The 19,138-nt window shown below is 44.9% G+C and overlaps 1 protein-coding gene and 1 long non-coding RNA gene across 2 annotated transcripts in view; one reads left to right on the top strand and one right to left on the bottom strand.

Annotated features, from left to right (window-relative positions):
* Positions 1 to 19,138, top strand: part of LOC135385819 (neural cell adhesion molecule 2-like) — a 598,454-nt gene that overhangs the window by 8,848 nt on the left and 570,468 nt on the right. The gene's annotated exons all lie outside the window — the stretch shown is intronic.
* Positions 5,439 to 19,138, bottom strand: part of LOC135383869 (uncharacterized) — a 39,169-nt gene continuing 25,469 nt past the window's right edge. The window contains exons 2-3 of the long non-coding RNA XR_010420113.1: positions 5,904 to 6,095; positions 5,439 to 5,570 (exon numbers count right to left, since the gene is read on the bottom strand). This is a non-coding gene — a long non-coding RNA (uncharacterized LOC135383869). The remainder of the gene's footprint in view (positions 5,571 to 5,903; positions 6,096 to 19,138) is intronic.

Here is a 19,138-nt window from a genome sequence, read left to right as displayed (position 1 = left end):
TTCCTCCGTTTTTTTCTCTGTTCTAATAATTCCCCCGTATATATTCCCCCCCCCCCCACTTGTTGCGAGCTACAAGAAAATGAGCCGTAAAAGCGATGTATTAATGCAGGACCCCGACGAGAGATATTACATAGCATCCGGAAAGCGAGCGTTAGGTAAACACGCGCAGACATACATGTGGGAGGAATATCCTTTGCTCACTGGCGTGGGGCCACTGGTTCCATTTAAGGTCTGCCCAAAGCAAATCAGTACCCCACACATAAACTCCATAAAGGTCATGTGTCGGTCGACATTTTTTCGAGCACTTATCGCAACGAGCATGTTGTAACACCAAATATCTTCATCGCAGCATCATGCAGGGTGGTCGTCTCGGGTTTAATTGTCTCGTTTCTTAGTTGTTTATATTTCATGATGCGAAATGGGAGAACATTGATTTTTTTCTGTTGTATGTGTAGTAATTTCCACAATCTACTGTTGAAGATAGATGTCCTGTACTCAATTGTATTTCCGCTCAGTCTGATAAGCAGGTGAAATCATTGGATGCAATCTACGAACGTTCTCGTGAAATGCTGTAGAAAGTTGTGACAAAAAAAAAAAAAAGAGGAAGCAAATTAACGTTACTTTTCCACCCGCTAATGTAAGCAGTAGGTCAGAACACACAGAGTAAACACAGCCCTTGGCTCACCCAACTTTGCATTGCTACAAAAGGGAACAAGTAAGCAACGAAAGGGAAGACTTGCCGGTAAAATTATTATTAGAGAGCGAATTTTTAGGCGCTAATAGGGGGCGCTCTTGATCGCATTTCGTGCTGTATCCAATCAGTACCCTCGGTGATATCGCTCTGTCTCCCAACAAGCTGATAAAAGGGTCCAACACCTTTTCCTCTGTCAGTTTTCCTTCCAGTCGGAAGATAAAACAATATTCTTCTGAACGTTCATTGGGATAGAGCATTTTATCGGGCGAAGAACAACAACAAATAAATTGTGACTATGGCATAGGTTTATTCAACGTTGTAGAACAGTGCACTACCCGGTTACGCGCGAAACATTATATGTGAGATATGAGAATGAAGTTATGTACAGGCCCAACAACTGAGCTGTCCTCAACTGGCTGCGCTACGCCGCGAGAAGGAAGGTGAAGAAAAAAAAAAACACATTAAAGAAGCACCAATGGTCATTGAGATACAGAGTAGGACTCTACAGCGTCTGGAGCAAACCAGTAGACAAGAGGAACTCCAAAAACCTCAGAATACGTCGACGGTGTTGCAGTGGCTCTGACATGGGCCAAGAATTGCGGCCAGGTTGAATGTCTGTCTGTTAGCAATGCTCAACTGAGCACTGCCTGTCACGGGTTGCCGCCCCTCCGTTTCGTAGAGCTTACATTCTGTGAGGACGTGCTCAATGTTCGCTACGACACCACATTCCTTCTTGCAATTTGGAGAGTAGGCTGCTGTCACAGTATCCGGTCCGGTACTTGAATTGGGGAGTGAAGGCTACATTGAGACGAAGCCTGTGCAGGAGGGACGTAAAATAGAGTGGTAAATCGTCTGGAACTGAGAAAGACAAATTTTGATCCACGGAATACATGAGAGAGCTGTCAGTGATGTCCCAACTCCACTTCTGGCGAGCTAGTGACTTGATGAGCTCAGTCAGAAGTGATCTCCTGTCTTCTCTCAACAACGCTATATTGGTACAACCGCGCGAAACTGATGGGTAGCCGTTGCGGCTCTGTCGGCCTCTTTGTTTCCGCTCAAACCACAGTGACCTGGATCCCGCTACAGGGATATACGGTGACCGTGATCGCTTAGACGCTGAACTTGATGGAGGATATCAGTGACGACTGGGGGGCGAGCGACCCACGAATCCCCATGTCGGCTATACATTGATGGGCAGCCTTTGAATCCGATTAAACGACCCAGGTCCGCGGGGCGTCACACGATGTCTTACGCAGGAGCAACTGGATAACATGTACCTCAAGCGACGTTGGTGACGTGTGGTCATCAAGTGTGAGAGACGGTATCCATGCGACACATCGTCCGTTGGGATAACAAACGCAGACGATGAACACTTCAGGGCTGGTGGGTCCGTCAGTGAAAACTGCAGTGTGGTATATCGACTATGCATCCTATTCGCTGCTAGCTGTTTGAGAACTGATATAGGCACTTGATTTCTTTTGATGTTAGGACCTAGAATTGACAGTGAGATCGATGGTAATTGAAGCGACCACGCAGACGATGAAGATCGCTCCCTGTTAGTGCCTAAAAATCGCTCTTTAATTGTCACCCTCGGTGTGCCTGCAGGTCATTTGCGGTAAATTCAGTGTTAGTGCAAGTCTGATTCAAGGGAGGTGTTGCACAGAAATACGTTTACCAGAGCAGGAATCACGTGCGGGTTCGCAGATTTCCGTTACCAGCGCTCTTTTTCTGTGTGCTTCTCTTGGCCCAGCCTCCCTGTCCAACAGCGCAAGCCTACCGTAAGCGATTTTCTTCCGGGTCTCCTTTAGAAAATCATTTCTCAAAAATTCGTGGCCGCCAGCTGCCCATGACGGGAAGCTAACGGTGCGTATTGCGCTATATACCATTAACACTGCTTCTCCAAGGATGTGGTGGAACAGATGTTCGTGTTCCCGTTTCTCCTGTTCTGTGCCCTCTCGAAGCTCTGTAGTTGCGCAAGTATACTTTTCACTTCTTGCGTTACAATTTCGACTCTACAGCCCCGCTGCACCGAAAACTGTAATTGCTTCGCTCCCATAACTGAGGAACTCGTGCATACTGTGCTACATCAGTGAACTGAGTACGGACTCTCGGTGTTATTGTCTCTTGCTATTGCTTGAAGTTTCTTTTCTTGTGAATCTCCTACGACTCCATTTTCTTTTTTTGTTTCTTACTAGGTCTATCTATCTCCAGGAAGAACGATTGCCTATTTGTTCGTTAAAGCCGCACTATAGGGTGCAGAACGTTCTTGTCCCAGAATTAGTGATGTCGTCGTCTCGACGACAGTACAAAAGGAATTTACCCGTTGCGTTATACGTGATTGTTACAAGTAACATGGAACTGTAACTAGTTAGTGCTCCTTGGTTAAAATAACTCTAAAATGGAACTCTAACTAAGTTAATTACTCACGTATTGCAATGTCTTCCACGTGCCGTCTTATCAATATGGTGGTGGTGCTAATGAATGAAAGCGCTCGCCGTTCTGGGCCTCACAGAGGAGGGCAACGTCACGATTAACGCTCTGGGGAATGTGCGTCCTGGGCAGACTTCTAAGGGAACTGTGCCGACATATGTCTGACAGCATCTCAGGAAAACCCAGGACAAACCGCAGACAGAACAGCTGGCACCGGGATTCGAACCCTGCTACCTCCCAACTGCCCGGGCACCACTTGTCAAGACTTCAAACGACCTGCGCTTTTTCTCAAAAAAGAATTGCAGGAATTGCGTCATCTCATACGCAACAAGAATGACCTTAGACTAACTTCCATGACCGTACAGGCTCCCTTGATCATCGGAAATCCTGTTTATTACACAGTATAACTATGCTTGGAAGTATACTACACAAGTGCTAACACTATTTTTTAGAGTTACATTTATTTGGCATTATTTAAATGTAATCGTAAGGTAACTAAAGTACTTTAATGCGGTAACATTGGCTGTAACTTGTCACATTTCAAAAAGAGTAACTGTATATAAGTCAGTTACTTACAGTTAGACGGGGGTTTGGTCCCCGTTTGCAAATAAACAAACAAAACTACTTTTGTAAGATAGCTATAACTGTAATTTCGTTACTTTTATAGTAACTTACCCGTGACCGGTGTTAACAAGGACTGTCCTGACATATGACATGACAGATGACATAATAAGACGACACGACGGTGTTCGGTTATACTTGGGAAATGGTTGTTCTATCCCTGCGCGAATAAGTAATATCAATATGTTGAAGTGTGGAATGTGGTTTGTGCTAGAGGGCAGTAACGGCAGGACAGGGAAGGTTTGCCCCTTCCCACTTGCCCCCACATTCTCACGCCACCGCCTCCACGGTGTCGTGTCGATTGTGATCAAATGTGGCTCAGGTTGTCCCATGTCCTTCCATTTCACACCGCAAGATCACTGTTACGCAAGCAACAATTTCGCGGTTTTAGAAACCCGCCATTGGTGGGAAATGAGTTTCCACCTTGTTTTGCTGCCGAAATATCAGATTGCGCGTTGCGTGTCAAGTGCGTGTGTCGTCGACAAAATAAGATTGTTAATGAGGCAAAAGGAACATTCCCAGGGGGCTGTTTGTATTGCAAACTGTAGGATGCGACATGAGGAGATTCCCCGGGGAGCTTTCGCATGTCGGAATTTGTTCAATATAACGTTTATCAAAACAGGGTAAAGCAATCGCTCTATTTTGACATCGCCATGGCTGAGCTTGTATTTAACAGCTTCTTTATCCTATACCGGTGCCGTAGACTGCTTCCGATTTGATTAAACTCCCTACAAAGGAGTCTCAGGATTCGATTTGAGGGAAAACAAGAGGGTTTAGTAGATCGAAAGCTCTTTGCGAAGACTGTATACGATGAAGGAGCCTAACAAATCAAGGATAAGCATTGTGATGCCAGCTGCTTCAAAGGAATATGGAATGCTTATCATGTTATCGGAACCGTCATGATCACCTTCCGATCTACTAGAGCTCGCTTATACTTTGATTACCTGCCCGCTGGTGAGATGCGATGGGGAACGTGTGGGCAGTTATGTTGACCTTCCTAATGGTCAAGCTCAAGGTGGCCAAGCTCGGGTTCGGTATCGGCCGAGACGGTACATCCTAAGAAAAAAAAGAGTAAAATAGGGAGTAATTGCATCTTCTACTCCCCTAGATTGCAATTACTCCCCATTTTGGTCCTCTAACCCCGACATTTACTACGTGCATTTACTCCCGAAAGGGGCTCTTTTGTGGCAATGCATTTAGTCCCCAAAAGGAGTAAAATTACTCCCTTTTTTCTTAGGGTGCTAGCAGGCGTGATGGAAGCAAACATTGCTTCAGGCACCTTGTGCCGAAGGTTTCCGCGTCACGTTAAACAATCCCTGGTGCTTGAAATTATCCGTAGTCCTGCCCAGCGGCACGTGGCGCAGCATACCACCAGACGTGACTGACTCGCCTTCTGTGTAACTCTACTTCATATTATTGTTAACTTGCCTCCGGTATTTTCAGTTGAAGATGGGTGTTTAAAAATATGTTGATGAGGGCGCACTGGTGGCTGGAGGACTACAGTCACTCCAGAGCAATTTCTTGCCCCATAGAGACGATCCCAAGTTACGGACGAGCGATATTGGCAAGGAATTGCGCTTCATTCATTGTGTGGTTACTATGAAGCGTAATGTTACGTGTACTCTGAAAGCTCCACTAATGGCCAACATAACCATTACAGAGAGATGTGCAGTACGTGTAGAAGGCGACTTAATAATATTAATAATTTCATTCATATTCAGTTCTCATTCTCTCATACACCGTGCATCACCTTGAGATGCTCTTGACTGTTTCTCAGGCTACTCCTACATGGACACGAAACTTTCTTCTAGGGAGTAAAAACCTCCTGCAAAAAAAAAAAGAAAAGAAAAAGAGAAAAAGCTTAAAACGGTTATCTATCTCGGCACACATAGGAAACGCTCTTCCACAGTAGTGGGTTACCAAGCCCCTCTTGCATTATGCATCATCGTGCAAGACCAGCATGAGCAAGTTTCGCGCCTGCCTTTACTACACACGAGCAGAGTCTACATTATATGCAGTTTCCCGGACCCCTCATTTATCGCATGTCTTGACGAGCCCACCTTCTGAAGCACTTTGTCTTTGAGTATCACCCGTTCACTGAAGAAACGCTTCTTTTGAGGCTTGCCCCTTCCCCTCTCACACATACAGCGTGGCTTACCCGTTGTGAGACTCATCTCAAAAAGACGTCGCCTTCCTTGATCGAGTTTCCTTTCCCCGGCGGCGAGATCCTGACGGTTCCCTTGGGCTTCCGTTGGCGGTTTCTCTGATCTTCCAGTCCTCCCTGGTCCGAGATGTAACCTGGCTTTCGCTGTGCATCAGCTTTTCAATCTGCGGTCGAAGTGCCCGCATCCTGGAATACACATCTCAGAGAATCGCTCGAAATGGCAGAGAAACCGTGGCTGCTTTTACGAGTGCTAGCGTCAATCTCTTGAGCAATACGGAGGTATACAGGGATGCTGTCTTTAACCTTCTGGTTATATCTGCTTATTTGTGTCTTTTGTTTCGCAGAACGTTGGTTTGCGCATTGCATGACGGGTAAAAGGAGAAAGTCAACGATGTTTTGGCACAAATGCAATCGTGCAGCGGGATGGGAAGACTACTATCATCCCACCGAGCTATTTCCCCATACAGACGTGGTGAATATTTAAACTTCGGAACAAAATATAAAGTTACGTCTCTCTGTTTCCGTATCCGGCTCGAACAAAAAGTTATGCTTCGAGGTCAACAACGCTCCTTTATTGGACATTATTTCACTCACTTAGATTACTATAACCAGGTTAACATAAAAGAGTCTTGGGAAGTAACTAGTTACCGTAACTTGTAACAAAAAATGTAACTTTTAAATGTAACTAGTTACTCGTCCCGAAAATGTAACTTGTAACTGTAACTAGCTACTTTTCTCAGTAACTAGTTACTTTATTTCAAAAATGTAGATTTGCACGAGGATTTTCCCACTTTGCATTTATTTCACGACTCCATTGAATGTGGGGCAGTCGCCATCAGACTCCAAAGCGACGCAAACAGCGAACGACGACGGACAACAAACACACAGACACAATGAACCTCTGTTGCTCCACTCCAGCTAACTGGAGCACACAAAAGAAGTAGACACGTGTCATGTTGTCCTCTTTGGGTGTTTGACCTCGACAGGAGGCCACCCCAGAGATGTGTAGCGTGCTGCTAGGTTATGCGCGGTAACCGGGTGCAATAGAAGTAGTATAGCTTCTTTGACGGGTTCTACAATATTTGTTTATAAACTGCAGTGTTGTACCCATTACCGAAATATGGTATCGAGATATCGATACTCATTACTTGAGTAAAAAATCTCGAAATACCGATATCGATACTCCTTTTTTAAAGTAATGGACTACCGCTACCGTTACTAAAAAAAGTAACGCGATACTTTGCGCGATACTTTTGTTTGAAATACGAAGATGATGCAACATAGAAATCTCGCTTACGTGAATAGTTTTGTAGTAAAAAGACAGCATATTTCGTATGTAGCTCGGATACGTTATGCTTGACTTTTACCAATAGCTCGTTCTCGAAGTCGTCTTCTGCCATCCTTGCAGGCCGCGGTCTCCCCGGCAGCTGACAAAGGCCAGTGTGACAATTACGTTAGTGTCAGGCCCACACATACCGTGGAGACCAACGACGAAGGAATGCTATTCGAAGTTAACAATACCACAGTATATGTGAGCGTGACTCAGTGCCACACGGCAGCTTAGCAGTGGAATCCAGAGCGCACTGTCAAAAGCTTGACCTCTGTTCGTTGACCTCAACTCTTTTGTTGAACACAGCGTGGTTATTTCCTGCAGTTGCTAAGAAAGACGGTGAACATGTGTTTGGTATCATTCCGGTTACGGAGCACGTAGGCGTGTCCACATGCTTCTTGTCGAGGACTAGGCAGACCATTGACAATGAATAAGAGTTAGAAATATGATCAGTGAAGAAAGGGTGTGGCACTAAAAAGTATCGGTATCGGTAACGATACAGAGATCGCGTTACCATAAATTTGTAACGGTAATACTTTTCCGATACCGATTTAAAAAAAGTTTCGCGATACGCACTCCGATACCGAAAAAGTATCCATTACTTGTAGCGGCGATACGTACAACACTGTTATCCACTTCGATGACACTGGGAAGTGGTCAGTCCACCGACGTGTAGCATGGAAAATGCCCCAAAGATTCTTCCATAACTTACATGTTTGCAATAAAGCGTGTTTGGAAAATCCGCAAAGTAACTGTAACTAGTTACTTTTATCATCTCGAATGACATCTATCTCTCTCCTGATTTGTTGAAAACAGGTGGCGTACGCCTTTTTTGTGACACTTATGCTGTTCATAATTGTCACAAAAAAGGCGTACGCCTCCTGTATTCAACAAATCAAGGGGAGAGAACGATGTCATTCGAGATGATGATTGGTTAGGAGGTGAAGTAAATGTCATTCCGCTTAATGCATTAAGTTTGCCGTGTGGCTAGGGTACACGTTACCTTTTAGCTCGAGTAACTGTAACTGTAAGTTAGTTACTTTTCAAAGTAACTTTTCCCAAGACTGTAAACCTATCACCACAGACTGGAAAATAAATGGTGAACTATCACTTTTTGTTCTCGTCATACTTTTCTAGTTTTGACTTCCATTTTTATTCTATTCTTCCTGCTTTCCTTCTGCAGGAACGACGTCCTCGAATATCCAGTCAGTAGATTCGCTGTAAAGCATTGTGATACGTCTATTTGATAGCCCTAGCGGGGTCGCGTCACGTTTTTAAATCGATAGTGATGCTACGACTGCGCTACTTTTCATTGAAGCAGCATAGTGTTGGTCTTATGGTTAGGGAACATGATATATAATTATGACTATGCCTGTAAGCATCTAGTTGCCAATGATTAATCTATATTGTGCTGTCTGTTTCACTGCAAATATACGGATATTTTGCAAACAGTACTCAACTGTTACCAAAGCAGGAGTCGTCGTGTTCACCTTCATTAGGCGAGACAATTTTTCATAGCGAAAAATACGTTTGTGTTTCCCAAGGCATCCTGCTGCTGTTTGCACTGGCTTCGACTGTATTTTATCTATTGCGCTATTTCCCTTACTCATATACGTACCATGTTCAGCTTTGTTTAACGTCATGTGCTATGGAAAGTAGCGGACGTCTTTGTGCGGCAAGTACACATAGCTGACCGTGTTGCTTGTGATTCTCGTTGTAACAAAAATACTGTTGAGCCTTCGCTTGCGGCTTTTATTCCCATCTCTCTGTTCTGGGCGTTTCTCGCGGTTTTGGTGATAACACCTTTACCAGCAAAACGCTACACTTTTTTTGAATTTATCATGCATATCGTGGCTTCCACAAGCATTTAGTTTGTTTAGTATTTCATGCGGTATTGTATCATGCCAATTATTATATTGAAACTGAAATTGAATTGAATTTATATTGCTGCTTATCCATGAAACACGTGTCCAGTAAAAGCATGCAATGAAGGAGCCGATCTATCTTCATAGTCATCATTTACCTACTTGAACCCTTAAATGATTAATATTGACCGAAATTCACCCTCAGGAACGACGTTAGTAGTCACTTCGGCGTACATAGTACTGCGCTAGAATATGTGTTGCAACGCCATCACAAAGATACATTGAATCTGACATCGGAACTGATCTTCAAGTTTCTGGTTCGAGTGCAGGAGGGGACACCAGCAATTTTTTCATATGTATGTCCGCAACTCGCCTGGACCATGATCTTTTCCCAAGGTGATTAAACGTATGCACTGCGCTTACGCTTCAGCACGCTTCCACTTTGGTGGTGCCACTTTCTTAATGTTTTTCTGCTTTTACTCATTCACCCACTCAAGACACGTTAAGGATGCCCACACGTTGACGAAATTATTATATGCTGCACTGCTAGCTCGGTAGCTGGGGTAAAGGGAAAAAATTGGCAAAAAATTGCCTATAGAATATAAGCATGTACCCTCGTGTCACGCCCTTCTTTCCTTCTGTTCAGCCACTTGAACACCATGGCTGCCTAGAATGTACCTCGTTCATCCAACCGAACTGAGTTGGTCGTCTATACTATTTCTTAGAACTACAAGCACAAAAGTGATGTTAAATGAACGGGTGAAGAGTTACCATGAAACACGAATGAGACCACGTGATACAAGCAACAAGCATGAGTTGTGCTGTCTGGGTGATCCCTGAGTTTTCTTCGGGCTCTGCAAGGCATACTGTCGGCACAGTTTGCTGTGAGGTCGGAATGGGAGGCTCCTTTCCTAACATGCCGCCATATCCACAAGCACATCACAAGGTAACATAACGTCACAACCGACAACGCGGCAGAGTAAAACGGTCGTTTATTGGAGTTTGATATGTACTAGTGCCATTAATACTAACTGCTGCGAACAGTAATCACAGATGTTGCCATCAAAGCGGTTAGTTATTCCGCTGATCACCTATACTTGTAATCATGAAGTCGTGTTGCGTGCTGTGCTCAGTATGTGGAAGTGCTTCATAATAATAACCATAAGACCGCCATTCCCCTTCACAAAGTCCTGTTTGGCATAAGTCAATCTTGCCATTACTACCGCTTCTTCTTACTTCATTAAGATGAGAGGGCTCATACACGGGCGAAAGCGAAATAAATGCCGAAGGGAGCTTCCGCTCACATTTTTACTGTGAGCACATCTTTACAACTCCACTTCACCTTCTCAATAATGGAGTTTTATGGTAGCTTTAGTGGCGCGGTTTCCCCGGTCAAGTGCTTTCTGAAGTTCCGTCGTTTCAACCTTTTATCATTCTTCCCCGGGACGTAGTTCACTTAACCGAATGTCTTTAATGCAATTAATGTTTTAATGACTGCTATTAAAGCTGAAGCAGCAGCCATGACCTGGAAGGCGAACAACTGCACTGCGCGTCACGTGAACTTGTGGGCTGAGCTTGTTTAAATCCGCGTCGTCGTTTTGGGTGCGCGCGGTGACTAGTCGTGTTGGGGACTGCTTTATGAATTTTAAAAACACTTTCGTATTTGCATTTGCTGCAGGGTTCAATTTTCCTGACATTTCGAGGATAAGCAGGCGTTTTCATCTTCGCGTTCATGTGCCATACATTAATGGTGACCTAGTAGCCTAATACAAGCTGGAACGAGATCTATTGTTACTTTTGTGAAAGAGTCATCTCCTGCACAACCATATAGTTAGGTAGAGTGACATTGGAACACTTGTTGTGCTTGTATTATGAAAGTTATGTTTCACTACGAGCTGACGGCAAAAGTAGATAACATCTAAGTAGTAATTGTACCGAATTTGTACTTCACAAGTTTACTTCGTCATATTCATGGATGAGCGTAATTACATTTGTTGAGTATTTAAATATAAATACAAAATACTCTGTTGAAAGAGGTATTTAAGTACTCTGCATAAATAATTTTCAATATAAGTATTGAAATACGAAATATAAATACAGTATTTAAATACCGTAGCTACTACCACAAATACTGTGACGAATATGTCATATGAATTACAGAAATAGTTCGATTATCATAACAACAAATCAGCAAGGACCAATATCATTTATTTGTGAGATCTTGTATAGACATCTTCTCTTCGGCGGTAGAATCGGATTCGCAAAGAAGCACAGCCTTTCCAGGAGTGCCGACGATCAAAGGCTTGTATTAGTAAGTTTGACGAAGATGCTTCGGTACAACAAGGTAGTCGGGTAGTCGCGACCATTGTCGGCAACAACAGTGAAACACTCGCATCTAAAACGGTTTGTCGCATGCGCTTGCTAACGACAACACCCACGAGTGCTTTGCCCTTCTTCCCGAAATGTCAAATGGAGGGTAACTTTAAGATATGAGTCAGTATGTTGTGTATTTAGGAGTATTTATAAAGTATTTACTAAAATAAATATACAAAAATTGGTATGTAAATATACTTATAAATACATTTTTCAAGTCTGTATTTAAATACAAATACATGTATTTATATTTTAAATAGTATGTTAATTACAATGTATTTAAATACTGCCCATTCCTCGTCATATTAAATATCCCGAAGAACATCATGTCTCTCACAAAAATTGAGGCGTGATCACGACGGCAGTTGCAAATGCAAACGTACAATTTCCTATTTATCTGTTTCGTTCCTGCACTCTAATAAAAAAAAGGGGGGGATGGCATGATCCGCTTGCCGTTGTTGGCCACACGGAAGTGGCCGTCGTCATGACTATAGCACAAAAAAAAAAGAGAGAAGAAAGAAAAAGGCGGATGGAAAACAGAGCTTCGTCGCATAGCACGCTCCTAGCCAACCATCGTGACGTCTTTCTTTACCCTTGTGACGGCTCGCTACCGACGCGTGAGCACGCTGAGAAGAAGCACACGACATACCAGATTTTGTGGCGCACATATTTAATATGAGCACGGAGTGAAAAGGCTGGCTTACAGATCGTCGTCTTCTCCCTGTTGGTGGCCGCCCTGTCTTACGAGTCGCTGCAGTGGCCGCTGCCTTGTATCTTAGCTTCCTACCTCCCGCCATTTCTGTGCTGGACCCTTGTTCTTCCTTCGCGGGCTGTGGCACAACTGCCTCGTCCCTCGGATGATGATCGAGACCAAACCGAAGAAACGGACACTTTCCGAGAAGCGACAGCGACGGGGCGATCGACGGTGTCGCGTTACACCCTTTCGACTGGAGGAACTGGACGGCGCCCCCGAAACCATAAATAATGTTTGTATAACGACTGAGCTGTTCATTTCGCGTTCATTTAGGCTGTGAGGTTAAGCAGTCACATCTGGTCCTTCACACCCTCATTTGCTGAAAACTGGGGGCGTACGGCATTTTTTGTGGCATTATGCAGTTCATAATTGCCACAAAAATGGCGTACCCCCCGTTTTCATCAAATCGAAGGAGAGAACGTTGTCATTCGGGAATGGCTGGCTAGGAGCGTGCTGTGCGGTGAAGCTCTGTGCTTACAGCGTGGAAAAAGTAAGGCAGTCATGCTGGATATCCAGCAACACCGCAGTGGTCGATCCTGATACCAGGTGCTGTTAGCTTAGTCAATGATATGGCGAGGACATGTTCTACATAGCTGTGTGTTTGAGTCCCGTACTGGTGTAGGACTCCTGCATCAACAGGCTGCTGGGATGTATCTCCACAAAAAGTGTATTCATATACGAAAATTTTAGGGGCTGTTAGGGGTTGTTTGCAGAGAGTTTCGGGTGTTGCGAAAATTCCTGACTCAAGTGGCATCGTATTTTGCATCAACCTTCCACCACACAGGGTCACAATACGAAGCCAGCAGTTCCCTGTTCTCATTAACAGGGGATACAAGCCAGGACAAGAGGATACCAGCGACCTAGCAAAAACACTTCATACTTTTGCATATCCATCCATCCACTAGCGTGGCGTCTCTATATTCTTCCTTCGGCCACCTGGCCAAAAGACCCAACCTGCTGTTGGGGGGTATATGTTTAATAGCAAGAAAAGAGAAAAGAGGAGATGTCAGCCAGGCTGTCAGTGGTTGGGGTAGCGGTAAGGTTCCGACCGCTACGCTAATCGCCACATATCGCAGTCTTCGAAGAATTGCGGTGGTTCTCCAATGTTCGGTAAGGACTTAAGACACTTAAGATACCCCCTTTTAAACGTGCGATGCGACTTAAAATTATTGAAAACTGCAGTTCGATGCTGAAATGTGTACCTCGAGCCTAAACATACAGGGCAACACACAAAACGAGTTTTGCATGAGAGCGTTTAGACTGAGATAAGGTTGGTAATAATGTACCGTAATTAGTGCCAGTCTGAAGGTTCTAACCTCTTATGTGTTTCTTCAACATTCGTGCGTATGCCCATCACCCTGCAGTAGCTTAAAAGCAACCTGTGGAAACTGTCCCAGAACGGGAAGCGGTATATTGTCAGCATGACGTGTTCCGATATGTTATTTCACAGCTCCACTGATTCGTATCAATGTCGATAACCCCAATAAACGAGAAAGGCCTGCCCTGTTAAAATACGCGATCGTAAAGGTGGCACCCAAGCACTCTAAAGCTAACGTTGTCGTTTAATGGCGGGTATCGGGCCTCACAGCTCGCCTTCAAGTTCCTTTTATGTCATTGTTCCTGGTACTTCCCTTTCATTTAGCTGAAGGCTTTATTCTCATCTGCTTCTTCCGAAGCTGTATCTTCTAATACGGCACCGGCGCTACAGGGATAATGGAGACACTTGGTGCTTTATGCTCTGTGTTGGTCATTGCGATTAGGATAGACGCGGACATTCTTGTTTGTTTCAGATGTCATTCCGTAACGTGAAGGTCGTAAGGCGTGCGAAGTCAAAAATTGTTATGAATCACTTTGCGGAAATCGGAAGCCTATAAAGCATAACGCTATATCCACATTTGTAAGTTGTATTACGATGGTTTTCTGGTAGCTATATTGTTATCATGAGGTTCGTGAATGTTGCGCATAGAGTACGACAATCGAACGATAAGATGGCCTCATGTTACCCTCTTCTCGTTTAGTACGTGCGTTGGGTATCTCCATTTCTCAACGGTTATTTTATGTGGGGATTATCTGGCAGCGAACATGGTATTTCAAATTACAGCAAAGCCGCCGAGTCACACCAAGAGTGCATCAAGCCACACATATAGGAGTTCGTATTAAGTATTGGATCTCTAGAAACAATGCAAGCAAAAGGAAGGGAAACGAAAAATTCGGGAATTACCATGCTCAAAATGTGTCTTAGTGAGTACTTGCATTATCGCATCGTTCCCTTAACCTTTCCCTCCTTTTTTATATAATAAGCATGTCGAGTCGCCCCCCTTCGAGTTCCCTCCCCCCGTTTCCTTAAGATGATATAATGCAGCATCGTTACAACAAGAATCAAAGTAGTCAAAGATGAGATAGATGTATTCCATTGCAGCATATTTATAAGATACGTCCGTCTCCAAGACGAGAGAGCTGCTTCTGCGGCGCTGTCGGCGTGTTCATTCCCTTGGATACTGCAATGGGTTGGAATCCATTGGAGAATCAGCCTGTGCCCGGCTTCGCACCGGGTGTCGAGATATATCGACCCCCCCCCCCCCCGCCACCACCACCACAACCCGCTTCACCACCAGGAACGGGTTAGAGTATCGCTCCTGGCGATGAAACTCCCCAGAGCATTCTCAGTCATGCTCAGTCATGCCCAATGTAGCGAATGAGTTGAGCGAATGGAGAGCGGAGCAGGGAGTGAGTGAACATGAGCAAACGAACGGAGACAACAACAGCAATAATAGATGATGACGCTGTAGCGAGAGGTAACGAAAGTCTCCGGATTACCGTGGTCGCTATGTAGATCAGTCGGACAAGTACCACTAAGTGGGTCACTCCCCATTATCATCCTGATCATAATGATAGCCCATTAAGTCATTAACGATATTTTGAACAGTTACAATGGGTGAAGAAGAACATGGACGAAGCGCCCGCAGCTGCCACATGGCGGAACGTGGCGTACCTGACAAAAATTCACACACATGAGCATGCTTACTCATGCTCACTTAATTCGAACGAATTCGAACGAATGAGCTCACTCAATTCGAACGAATGAGGTGAGTGTAAGTGAACAAACGGAGAGCTGAGCGATGAGTGAGCAAACAAGGAGCCGAGCTTGAGACGAATGACCATGAGTGGCCAAACAAGGAGCCGAGCTGGAGACGAATGACCATGAGTGACCAAAAAGGAGCAGAGTTGGAGCTGAGTGAGCAGGATTCACAAGTGCCGACCTCCCAAGTACTATACCCATAATGGTACGTGGATGCGACCATGCATTCGGATGTTATTGCTACATTACATTGCTACATTACATTATTGCTACAGTACATGCTCAACATGTGTCTTGGCGCATTATGGCCTAAGCTGCCCTTGCGCCATTAAACTCCGAATCATCATCATCGTCGGATGTTATTGCACATCGAATATTTCGCACTGAGGAATCTCCTCCGTCACTCCCTTCTTGTCCGCACGGAGCGTGACCATGCAGCAAGTGCGTGCACTATGAAAGCGCGCGTGCTATGGCAGCGCTTTCTTCTCTCAAGCTGTACTCATCTCTTAAAGTGCCACTGCGGACTAAATCCCGTCTATTCAGAATGAAATAAGATTTATATCATTGCATGCCACATGCTTACACTGTATTCTCCCAAAATATTGAAGAATAACAAATATAGATGATGACGATGAGATGGGGTGTTTCATCGCAGTGGTGGTGTACCCTACCCCAACCCAGTGGAACAACCCAGTGGGCGACAGGAAGTCCACGAACAGGTGAAGAACCCGACGATGGAGCACAGGATCTTCATGGGTGCCAATGAGTGTTAACTCATCACACAATATCCGCCTTTGCGGACAGTAGAGTGCACATTCCATTAGAATGTGCTGGGTGTTCGCCACGACACCGCAGGTGGAACGGAGGCTTGTGCCACAGCATCTGATCATACTCTTGAATTGTGGGGCGAAAGCCACATTCAGGCGGAGTCTATGCAAGAGGAAGGTAAAATGGCGTAATAAACGGGCAGGGAAAGAAAACGACAAATTTGGGTTCTCCCGTATACATGAGAGATTGAGCCGTGATGTCCCGGAGCCATTGAATATATCTATGTGAAGCGCAGAAGTATCATATAATCATAAAATTAATTTCGAAGGTCGTCTTCCTTACCACCACCACCACCACTAGAGCTGCTGGCAGACTTCCAACCAACACTTGGAGAAGTGCGGAGACGCTCGCACTGTTGCTATGAGTAAGACGCCCACTCTCGATGACGTCACCTACTCATTGAGAAATCCGAAACTTTGGGGGGGGAGGGGGGGCATGTTTAATGCAAAAAAGAAAAAAAAGAGAAGGAAGTGAAGGGAAACTCTGGGCTTTTGCGGCTTCTTTCCGTTGTCCGTTGTGGCACTTTAACGCTGCCACATCTCGGGACGATGTTTCCGTTTTGCGTCTCCCTGTTCATCCGCCAGTGAAGGCAGGATTTTTTTTTTTCTTCTTGACATCTTCTTGCATTTCTGGTAAGAGTTCTCATAAGACAGCACGGAATTATGCATATAAGACATTGCGCACCGATCAAACCATTCAAAATTCGAATGTACCAATAGTAGATTTCTTTTTACATTAAAAATGTGGAAGTGTCAACTGGAGCTACCCGTATGATGCGCGTAGTTGGCGACGAAGCATCCATTCTCAATTTATCGCTGATACTTTTCAATCCACATGTTCACGTGTCCTTCTCGCTTGATAGAGCAGTCGATCCCGAAAAGACTTGACCGTCCAGTGCTTCTCATGCACACACCCGGTTGCGTTTCTCTTCCCGCACTCCGTCCAACAAGAACCGAATCCGGGCAGGCTGAAACAGATTGTTCTGATGACTGACTGGAGTCCAGTCTGATATAGCCACAGAAGATATGACGATGCCGAGTGACAAACAACGACCTTAGGCCAGGCTTAGCCTCTCGCCACGCGCAGTTATAGAGCTCCCCTCACTGACGCCCTTCAGCTTTTAGCGCAGGCTTAGCTTCTGGATCTTATTCGATAACAAGCAGTCTTGAGAGGAAGCGCGTCCAATTCGTTCGCACTAATCCCTAGGTAAGACGTTAATCTCGGCGGAAGACATCGCTCATCGGGGCTTAGGGTATTTCCAACGTCTCTGGGCCCCACATTGGGAAGACAGCTCTGTTTGGTGCTAACGACTTGATGTTTTCAAATGGCGACATTTCTTCTTGCTACTGTTCTCTACCTGGGAATTAAAGGTGACTGCCGCGACTTATTTTGCTCTGCAAGAGCTCGCTGCCAATAAATCCCTTTGGAAGCACACTGCTTTTGCGAGAAAACTGCTTGCGTTAGCACAGACGCAGGCCAGGGTAATTTGTGCGGCTTCCGCGTTGCTATGGAGACGAGGTGGCGGGATCTGCAATTCTTGGGACGGCTGCTTCAGAACGAGTAGTTTGTGAAGTCATGCTCGCGTTTTGTTAATGTTCTTTCTCTTACTTTCGAAATGACGAACGTCATCTAACAAATGAAAGATCGGTTATCACATGATGGGATTGAAAAGGGTGTAATAAATGATTGGAATTCTGCCAAGATGTTCTGCTGTCCTGCGTTGTTCAAATGCAGTGGGAAGCGATCGCTTGACATTACACATAAGGGACGCAGACGCGCTAGGATGAATTCGCCTGCATAACTCAATAGACGACTTCAGAAAATCACAGAGAGGTTAGCGCCGCTTTGAACTAAGAAACTTGCTCATAACAAAGTAGGAGAAGGTCTCCAAGCTGTTTCGATTTCTCCTTCCTTTGCCGAGTGTTCACGATGTGTCAAGGTCAGCGAAAACGAAACGTGAAAGACTGTTCTCCCTTCCTCATTACAGTAATCTCCCAGGAAGCAATGCGTGCGCAAGGCGCACTGTGATTTCCCGAAATCGTCTATTAAGACTTCAATGCCTTCAATTACCTCCGCACTATACGCCACACGGTATCAGCTGCAGAAAGAGAATGCATGTATCGTATGGTATTGGACAAGGGCGGTCAGCCTGCCAGAGAGGGCTGGCGAGACACCCTAGAAAAAACCAAAAAGTAAAAGCTAAAAGGAAGTAAAGAAAACACATAGAAAACACAACCCACGCAAAGGTGCCGTGCAAGGCAGTGAAACACATGACCAACATCAAAGCCAACGAGGGGTGGAGTACTATTCGATACCTAAAATATGTCGTGTGAAATTATCCACTATTACAATAAACAGACAACTGCTAAGTCTCCATGGGGACGCGACATCGGTGCCTGGCGCTCCAAGCCTATCGAATAGAAAACTGCATCGACGGACAGTCGTTGAGTGCTCGTTAAGTTTCTAGCAGTAAATGTTAAATGACTTTTGAGACTTCGCCCCAAACAACAACTTTATTTTAATGGTGATAAATGTAAACAAAACGGTTAGGCTTGTCCTCCATTGAGGCACCGGCCGGGGGTCGAGATCACGTGGTATCAAAAACCAATGAGAATGGCCGAGGCTGTCGTTGCTCTGACGTCAGAGCATGAACCGGAAGTTTTTATCATGCGAACTACGACATGTAGAAGGATAATTCTTATTCGAGATTCTTATATATATATACATATTAGTTTCGGTTTGAAACGAACTTTCTGGTTGGGTAATTTTGGAGTATCCGTTTGTAGCAGCGTCTCAGCGTTTCTTCGCGGCGCGCTTCGCGAGCTTGAACTTAGAAGCGTGCTTTCTCTAGGGTGGTTGAGTTGGTTTACCGGCAGCCGCCCGTTTCTCTTCGTGTTTCCTGTTAGACTTGAACCACACGTTGGCGTCCAGCGTCAAATGTCTATTGGTAATTGTCTCTCTGTCACTTTCGTGCAAGAAATCAAAAATAAATGAATAAAA

Source organism: Ornithodoros turicata, chromosome 2, assembly GCF_037126465.1.
Source record: "Ornithodoros turicata isolate Travis chromosome 2, ASM3712646v1, whole genome shotgun sequence".
NCBI lineage: Eukaryota > Metazoa > Arthropoda > Arachnida > Ixodida > Argasidae > Ornithodoros > Ornithodoros turicata.
Note: the sequence above shows the minus strand (reverse complement) of the source record. Positions and strands in the feature narration are given on the sequence as shown.